This window comes from Peromyscus leucopus, chromosome 16_21 (genome assembly GCF_004664715.2).
Source record: "Peromyscus leucopus breed LL Stock chromosome 16_21, UCI_PerLeu_2.1, whole genome shotgun sequence".
NCBI classification, from domain to species: Eukaryota; Metazoa; Chordata; class Mammalia; order Rodentia; family Cricetidae; genus Peromyscus; species Peromyscus leucopus.
The window spans coordinates 66,749,515-66,756,956 of NC_051084.1; the positions used below are offsets into that span (position 1 = coordinate 66,749,515).

At 46.1% G+C, this 7,442-nt stretch overlaps 1 long non-coding RNA gene across 1 annotated transcript; it reads right to left on the reverse strand.

Annotated features, from left to right (window-relative positions):
* Window positions 1-366: 366 nt before the first annotated feature.
* LOC119086769 lies at window positions 367-4,950 on the reverse strand. The gene is made up of 3 exons (XR_005090125.1): window positions 4,699-4,950; window positions 4,203-4,596; window positions 367-842 (listed from the first exon to the last, which is right to left on the reverse strand). It is a non-coding gene; the product is annotated as an uncharacterized LOC119086769 (long non-coding RNA).
* Between the last annotated feature and the right edge of the window lie 2,492 nt (window positions 4,951-7,442).

A 7,442-nucleotide genomic window follows, 5' to 3' on the forward strand; every position in this document is an offset into this window, starting at 1 on the left:
TTCTCTCTCTCTCTCTCTCTCTCTCTCTCTCTCTCTCTCTCTCTCTCTCTCTCTCTCTCTTTCTCTCTCTCCACGTGCTTCTTCCCCAGGCCTGGTTCTTTTGTCTCCCCCCTCCCCCCAATAAAGGTCTCAGAGGGGATTTTGTCATGTCTCATGACCTTTTCTCCCGGTAACTAGCGCCACCACTTACTATTTATTTTATTTTATTTCATTTTATTGGTTTTACAAGACAGGGTTTCTCTGTCTTTGCACCTTCCCTGGAACTCACTCTGTAGCCCAGGCTGGCCTCGAACTCATAGAGATCCACCTGCCTCTGCCTCCTGAGTGCTGGGATTAAAAGCATGTGCCAACACTGCCTGGCCTGTTTATTCTTTTTAAAACAACACTGTGCACCTCTGGGACAAGACAGGAAAAATAACAAACAAAAACCCTCCTGTTTTCTGGTTGAAGGAAGTAATCAGAAAGTAGGCATAGATTTAGCCATGCCTCGGAGAGATTGCCTTTATCCAGGGCTATTTCCTCATTCTGTCTGGCAGAAGGAATAACTTCTCCTAGGAGGTCTCAACAGGTGCTTCCCAGATTACTGTCCATCAAAGCTTGCCTCTCCAAGCATGGCTGATGGAGACAGATGGTGTCTTTATCTCACCCTGCATGGTAAGGCCACCCTGGGATGAAGGCTGTTTCCTGAGAAATCTATCTGGTGGTGTCTCTGTAAGGAATATGAGAACGAAGACCAGGGAGAGGACTCAGTGAGGAAAAGTACTTACTGTGAAGGCAGACAGACCCGGGTTGAGGTTCCCAGAAGGTAGACAGAGTAGGGCCCATCTCCAATACCAGCATTCCTACAAAGAGGTGAGAGGCTGAATCAGGAGAATTTCTAGAAGCTTGTGGGCTAGACAGTCTGACAGGCCAGAGAACAGGAAACTGTTTCCACAAATGGACATTGAGAACTGACACTCAAGGTCCTCTAACCTCCACACATGCACTGTGGCATGCGCATGCTTGTGTACACGTGCATGCACACACACACACAAACACACATACACACACAAATATATAAAGAGTATTCAGATTAATGGGGCGATTATACCTGAATCTCTAGGCATGTCATCTAAGGAAATCATTTTTATGGATGGTTAAGTGAAACATACCAGGAAGAAGCAGAAACATTTGTTAGTTTTCTAAAGACCCCAGTGTAAAATATTAACACTCAGGCTTTGAAAGGATGCAATATTAATTTAACTCTGTTTTGTTACACTTCTTGGGTATTCCAAGAAGGCAGCTCCCCTCCATCTCTTCCATCTTACCAGGAAAAGAGCTTTGACATAAGACAATTCTGGGTGTAAAGGATACTTTAGATAAACTACCCATTTCTTCATTTTATTGTTCTTCCAAAAGACCTGGGTTGGATTCCAGCACCCACACGGTGGTTCACAACTTTCTGTAACTCCGGTTCCAGAGCTTCTGGTACAATCTTCTAATGTCTGTGGCAGCAGGTGTGCAAACAAGTGCACAGACATACATGCAGGCACAATACCCGTACACAGAGAGGAAAGTGTTTTAAAAATTAAAAGTGTGTGTGTGTGTGTGTGTGCGTGTGTGTGTGTGTTGGTGTGCATGTCCCATATGAAGCATGTGGAGGTCAAAGGGCAACTTTGGGAGTAGGTTTCTGCCCCACTGCATACTCCAGCCATCTGATTCTCCTGTCCTCACCTACCATCTCACTTGCGGAGCGCTGAGGTAACAGATGGGCACCGTCACACCTGCCTTTTTACGTGGCTTCTGGGGACTGAACTCAGACTTGTACGTTAAGAGCTTTTACCTGTCTCATAATCAATTATGAGTTGACTCTGTTCATTCTTTTTTTTTTCTTTTTATTATTTACCCAGACATGTGTATGTGTCCTATCCAGCCTCCTGCTATATCTCACATGTGTGCTGGGACTTGAACCCAGGTCCTCTGGAAGAGCAGCAGGTGCTCTTAACCACTAAGCCATTTACTCGGGAGGCAGAAGCAGGCAGATCTCTATGAGTTTGAGGCTAGCCTGGTCTACAGAGTGAGATCCAGGAAAGGAGCAAAGCTACACAGAGAAACCCTGTCTAGAAAAAAAAAAAAAAAAGAGCTTTTACCTGTGGAGCTGTCTCCCTGACCCCATTTCTTTCTTAGGGATGCTGTTTAAAAAGGAATCACTTACCTTAGTGTTGCGCCGACCAGCAACAAAAAAATCCTACCGTACTTTCTACTGTGTCCCCAGCTGCCCCTATTCCCAGTGTCCTAACCCACCCAGGGGGAAGATTCCAGAGAGAGAATCTTCATTCCGAGGAACCCTGGGATTTGCACTCTGGAGGCAACACAGGTCCTCTCAGCCTCCCTAGCACTCAGAGGAGACAGGATGGAATTGGTGAAACCCAGTACAGCTCTGTGCAAGGGAATAACCAATGCCTGTGATCAGAAATGTTGACCTTAGAACACCAGCCCTAGGTAGACAGTTGGGGAAACAGTGTGATCTTCACTTGGAAGACCACAAACAGGTCTGTCATCAACCTTGCTTGGGGTAGCCTTGTTCTTTCTGCACTGTGAGGTAGATTGATTGCCCTAGGGCAGACACCAAGAAAGGGTGGGAGGAGACAGATGCAGAAAGAGTGTGGTAAAAGTTTATTTGAACTTCTTTGGGATCAAGAAGGCTGGAGTCATACTTATCCCTAAATGGGACAACTCTGTCATCCTCTCCAAGGCTCAGGGAGGAGGGTACAGAAAGAATGTCAGAGTCAGAAGCTGAGAAATGTGCAGCAAAAAGATGTCTTCTGGCCATGACACAGCCGTTGCTGCTGTGGGGTGGTCTCTCTGTACGCTGTGAATATGTGTTACTACCACTGGTTAATAAAGAAGCTGCTTCGACCTATGGCAAGACAGGAGACAGCCAGCAGGAAACCCAAGAGGGACTCAGGGAGACGAAAGGCAGAGTCAGTGGAAATGCTGCGAGCTGCCTCCTGAAAAGCAAGATGTAATAGAACTCAGGTAAAGCCACAAGACACGTGGCGATACATGGATTAATAGAAATGGATTAATTTAAGATGAGCGAGCTAGTTAGTAATAAGCCTAGACCATAAACCAAACAGCTTATAATTAATATAAGCCTCTGTGTGTTTATTTGGGAATGAACGGCTGCAGGACAGAGGAAAACTCCTATCTACACACTGCCTTCATGTGGTTACCTGAACAAGAGCTGCTGGAGATCAGGCCTGTCAATATTCATCAAGTGTGTGGGAGGGGCCCATGAGGTCCCACCCTTCCCTGCAGGACTAATGGAAGTGAATGGTCACCCGGGGAGTTGCTACCATCATCTGTAATAGTGCAGCCACTGACAAGTTGTCTCTGCTTCAGGAAATAACCTTCTACCCATGCCCATGCAAACAACTCTAATTAGACTGAGTGGCTCACACACAAAGGAAGACCCAGAAGTAGGAGGGGCTTTTGTTGGGGAGAAGAAGGGTTTCAGTGGGAGGAGGATAAGATGACTAAAAGTAATCATGCACATGTATGAAACTGCCAGAGAATCAAATAATGAAAAGCAGCATCCGCCACTAACAGGAGCGAGTCAGAGGTGGCTGGCAAGCATGCAGGAACCTGGCTCTCACCTCCAGGGAAGGCAGACACCAGACACCTGACAGCAATGTTCTCTTTCTTCCTCTAAATGATTTCTATAGTTTGCATGTTGATTTGGGGGAAAAACGCCAAAATATTATTATGATACTATCACTTTTTTCTATTTTTATTTTTAATTATGTATGTTTGCATGCCTATATGTGCCTGAGTGTGCAAGTGCCCACAGAGGCTAGAAGGGGCTGTTGGGTATCTTGGAAATGGAATTACAGATGGTTATATGATACCACATAGATGAGAGGAATCAAACCTTGGTCTTCTGGAAGAGCAGCCAGTGGTCTTGGCCACAGAGCTGTCCCTCCAGCCCCATCAACTTGTCCGGTTTTTTAATAAAGCTTTAATTTTTATTTTAATTGTGTGTATATATGCATGTGTTTGTGCACATAGGTGCAGTGCTCAAAGAGACCAGAAGAGGGCACTAGATCCCCTAGAGCTGGAGTTAGAGGCAGGTGTGAGCTGCCTGATTAGCCATTGGAATCCAAACTCAGGTCTTCTAGTAGAGTATGAACTCTGGACTGAGCCATCTCACCAGCCCTCACCTGGCTTTTTAGCATCCATTGAAGTCTTGGCATCCAGTCTTTCTGTAACCATTGCGGTATAATTCACAAGTCACACATGGTCATACAAGCCTTTTTACAGAAAAGTATTCATTTAGAACCCCAGCTGTTTTCTGTGACTAGGACCTGCTGGAAAAATAAGAAAGACAAAGCCCCAAAGCCAGCAACAAGAAATCCACACACACAAAAGCCGAGAAAAACAAAACAAGCCCCCCAGCCCTGACTGTTCAAGACAAAAAAGAGAAACACCCAGCTCCTACCTGCAGTGAGTGCTTGGTGAGAAATAAAAGTCTTTTTTCTTCTCAGTCTTTCTTTTGTGACCATATAAATAACGGGGAGATGGAGCATTTGCTAGTGGGCATTCCCCTGCAGTGAGCTGAGAAGCAATCATGTTTCCTGTGGGTACTACCCAGCCTTTCCTTTCTGTCCCTCCCCGGGAATGAAGTGATTGATGGCTTCCCCTTCCCACTTAACCTACTTTCTTCTCCGCTCACTCTCTGAACTTGTCAAGGCTGTGCTGGAAAATTCAAAGGTCAGCCTCCTTCTGCCTTCAGACTTCCATCCAAAGTAAAGTTTCTGTGGTGGTTGCTGCTGCCCTCAGATCCGGGCTCGGTCTTGGCAGCAGGTTGACATTTGACACCTGTCTGGAGCGGGTGACAAGGCAACATTATGACCTCACTTCTGCAATTCCCCGAGGGCAGCCTCCTTGGGGCACAGCAGACGAGGTCACAGGTCCTGAGATGGGCATTTTGGGGGGAGGTTGGGAGGGACCTTGAGTTTATTTGAGGCCTGGCAGGGTGATGAGAGGCAGCCCACCACCTTCTGTAGCAAAAATCATTTCCTCAGACACCTCCTTAGACTCAGATGTGCCAGGTTGACCAAGTGTGCCAACTAGCAACTGCCATGCCTGCTCCCTTCCAGCAACACCCCTGCCCCCACGCCCATCTCTTTTCCATGATTCCCTCTGCCCATCGCAGGGACAGTCTTGCTACCAAGTTCCTCCAAACAAGGCTTCTGTTACTAATTTTACTCCAAAAGGCACCACAGCGATTGACTTATGCATCCCCAGGGATGCTTTGGCTCTGTCTGGGGTCAGGGTGGGGCTGACTGGATTTCTTTATTAAGGGTGGTGGGAACCCTCTTTTGAGCTTTGAAGCCTTTTTTTTTTTAAGTACAAAGGGAGAGGAAGTCTCTTTTCATTCCTCCTGGGCTTGCCGGTCTCCTGGGGAATGGAAAATGTACATGTTGTTAGCCCCCCAACCCTGGGGCCAGGGCTCTGCTGGGTTGTTTTTACATCCCAGCAAAAACATCTGTGTGCAGAAGAACAGCTGGTCTGCTGTTGCCAGGAGCAGGTTCACAGTACCAGGGGAAGCGCCTTCCTTAGAGGCAGCCCCAAGGCGCGGTCTATGTTTGGAGGAGAGATGCTCCAAAAATATTAAGTGGGGGTTTGAAGGCCTTTCTTCAGCTGCTCTGCCGCACACTAACCTAGTGCACTGGTTCTCAGAATTGGGGTTCACTGGCAGGTTGCCCCCAGAATTCCTGACCCAGGAAACCAAAAGGGTGATGAGAGGCTCAAGAATCTGTATTTGTAAGTCCTGAGGTCGGGCACTGATGTCACTGATGTCGCTGATTTTAGGACTGCAACTTGGGAACTGCTAAATTTGTATATTTTTCCTCTGCCCTGTTATTGGCTGCAGGCTGTAATACAGGGATCATTACCAGAGAGACAGGGTTGGTAAGCTTGTTGCAATTCCTTCTTACTGGTGTCTCAACTTAACCTTGCTGGGGCCCAGTTCCCTCACGTGTGTCCATAATCCTTTCCTTGGAGATCATTTGTATCAGGCCTCTAAGCATGTTTGGTAGATGGCACATGTTTATAAAATATTGACCTCTCTCATGCAATCCTTTTCTCTTGTTGCCATTTAAAGAGTCAGTTCACGGGCTGGCAAGTTGGCTCAGTGTGTGGAAGGGTGTAATCCCTGATGATGGGAGTACAATCCTTGGGACCCACACCGTGGAAGGAGAGAACTGACTCTCTGCTCTCCATGAATGTAAATTGGCATATGTGTCCTCCCCCTCAAAGTTTACACACACACACACACACACACACACATACACACACACCATACACATTTTAAAAATAAGGTCAATTCAAGGGAGAAGGCAAGGTTAGACAATGTTGGGAATGAGATCAGACTCAAGGATCTCTCTCTCTCACTTTGCACTGAGTGGGTGACTGTGGGGGGCCCTGGCTACTGGAACTTCTCAGAGCCAGTGGAACACTGTGAGCCGCGGCTCTCAACCCTCCAGTAAATCTCACAGTCACCTCTGAGGAGCAGCTTTTCTTCAGCGAGTCCAGGGCTTCCTAACTCTCTGCAGTCAGAAGACTGTGGGCAGTCTGTCTGCCTCCTGGGTGCTGGCTCTTTTTTCACCTCCCATCAGATAAACTCCTGTCCTGTTTCTTCAGATTTCAATCTGTTTTCCATTTCCTTGGGGAAGCTTTGAAATAGGTGGCTGGGTCCGGATGTTATACACGCTTACGGAATTCTGCTCTTTATATGATTGTAATTTAATTAATGTAAGTATCCTTCCTGAATGATAAGGTATGTGAAGGCAAATTTCATGCTTAATCTCTTCCCTATACTGGGTGAAGTAGGCATTTATTGTAGACATCTAGCCTTCTAGAATGATTTTTATTAAATTTTGACTTTGCATGGGGCCACATCCAGAGCCATCCACTAGAAATGTATGAGTCATAAGTGTGTGAGATAAAAATATAGCAGGTGCTATGAAGAAGCTATCTACAGTAGGATTTCTGGAATTATAGCAAAATAACCAAGGCTAGGTAACTTATAAGAAAGAAATGGAATTATTTAGATTATAATTTGGGAGCTGAAAGTCCAAATAACAACAGTATTATTTCTGGTAAGGACTTTATTGTGGGTGACATTGTGGTGGGAATTTGTTGCTTCCTGTGTGTGTGTGTTTATGTGTGTGTATGTGTGTGCATTTTAATATGTGTAAATGTCTAGGATGTTTTGTATAGGGTGTGTGTGGGGGGGGGTATCTATGTGTGGGATGTGTATGTGTGTGGGGTGTTTGTGTATGTGTGCTGTGTATGTGGGAGTTATGCGTGTGTATGTATAGTATATGTGTATGTGATGTCTGTGTAAATGTGTACGGTGTGTGTATGTGTACATGTGAGGGTATCTCTGTGTGGGA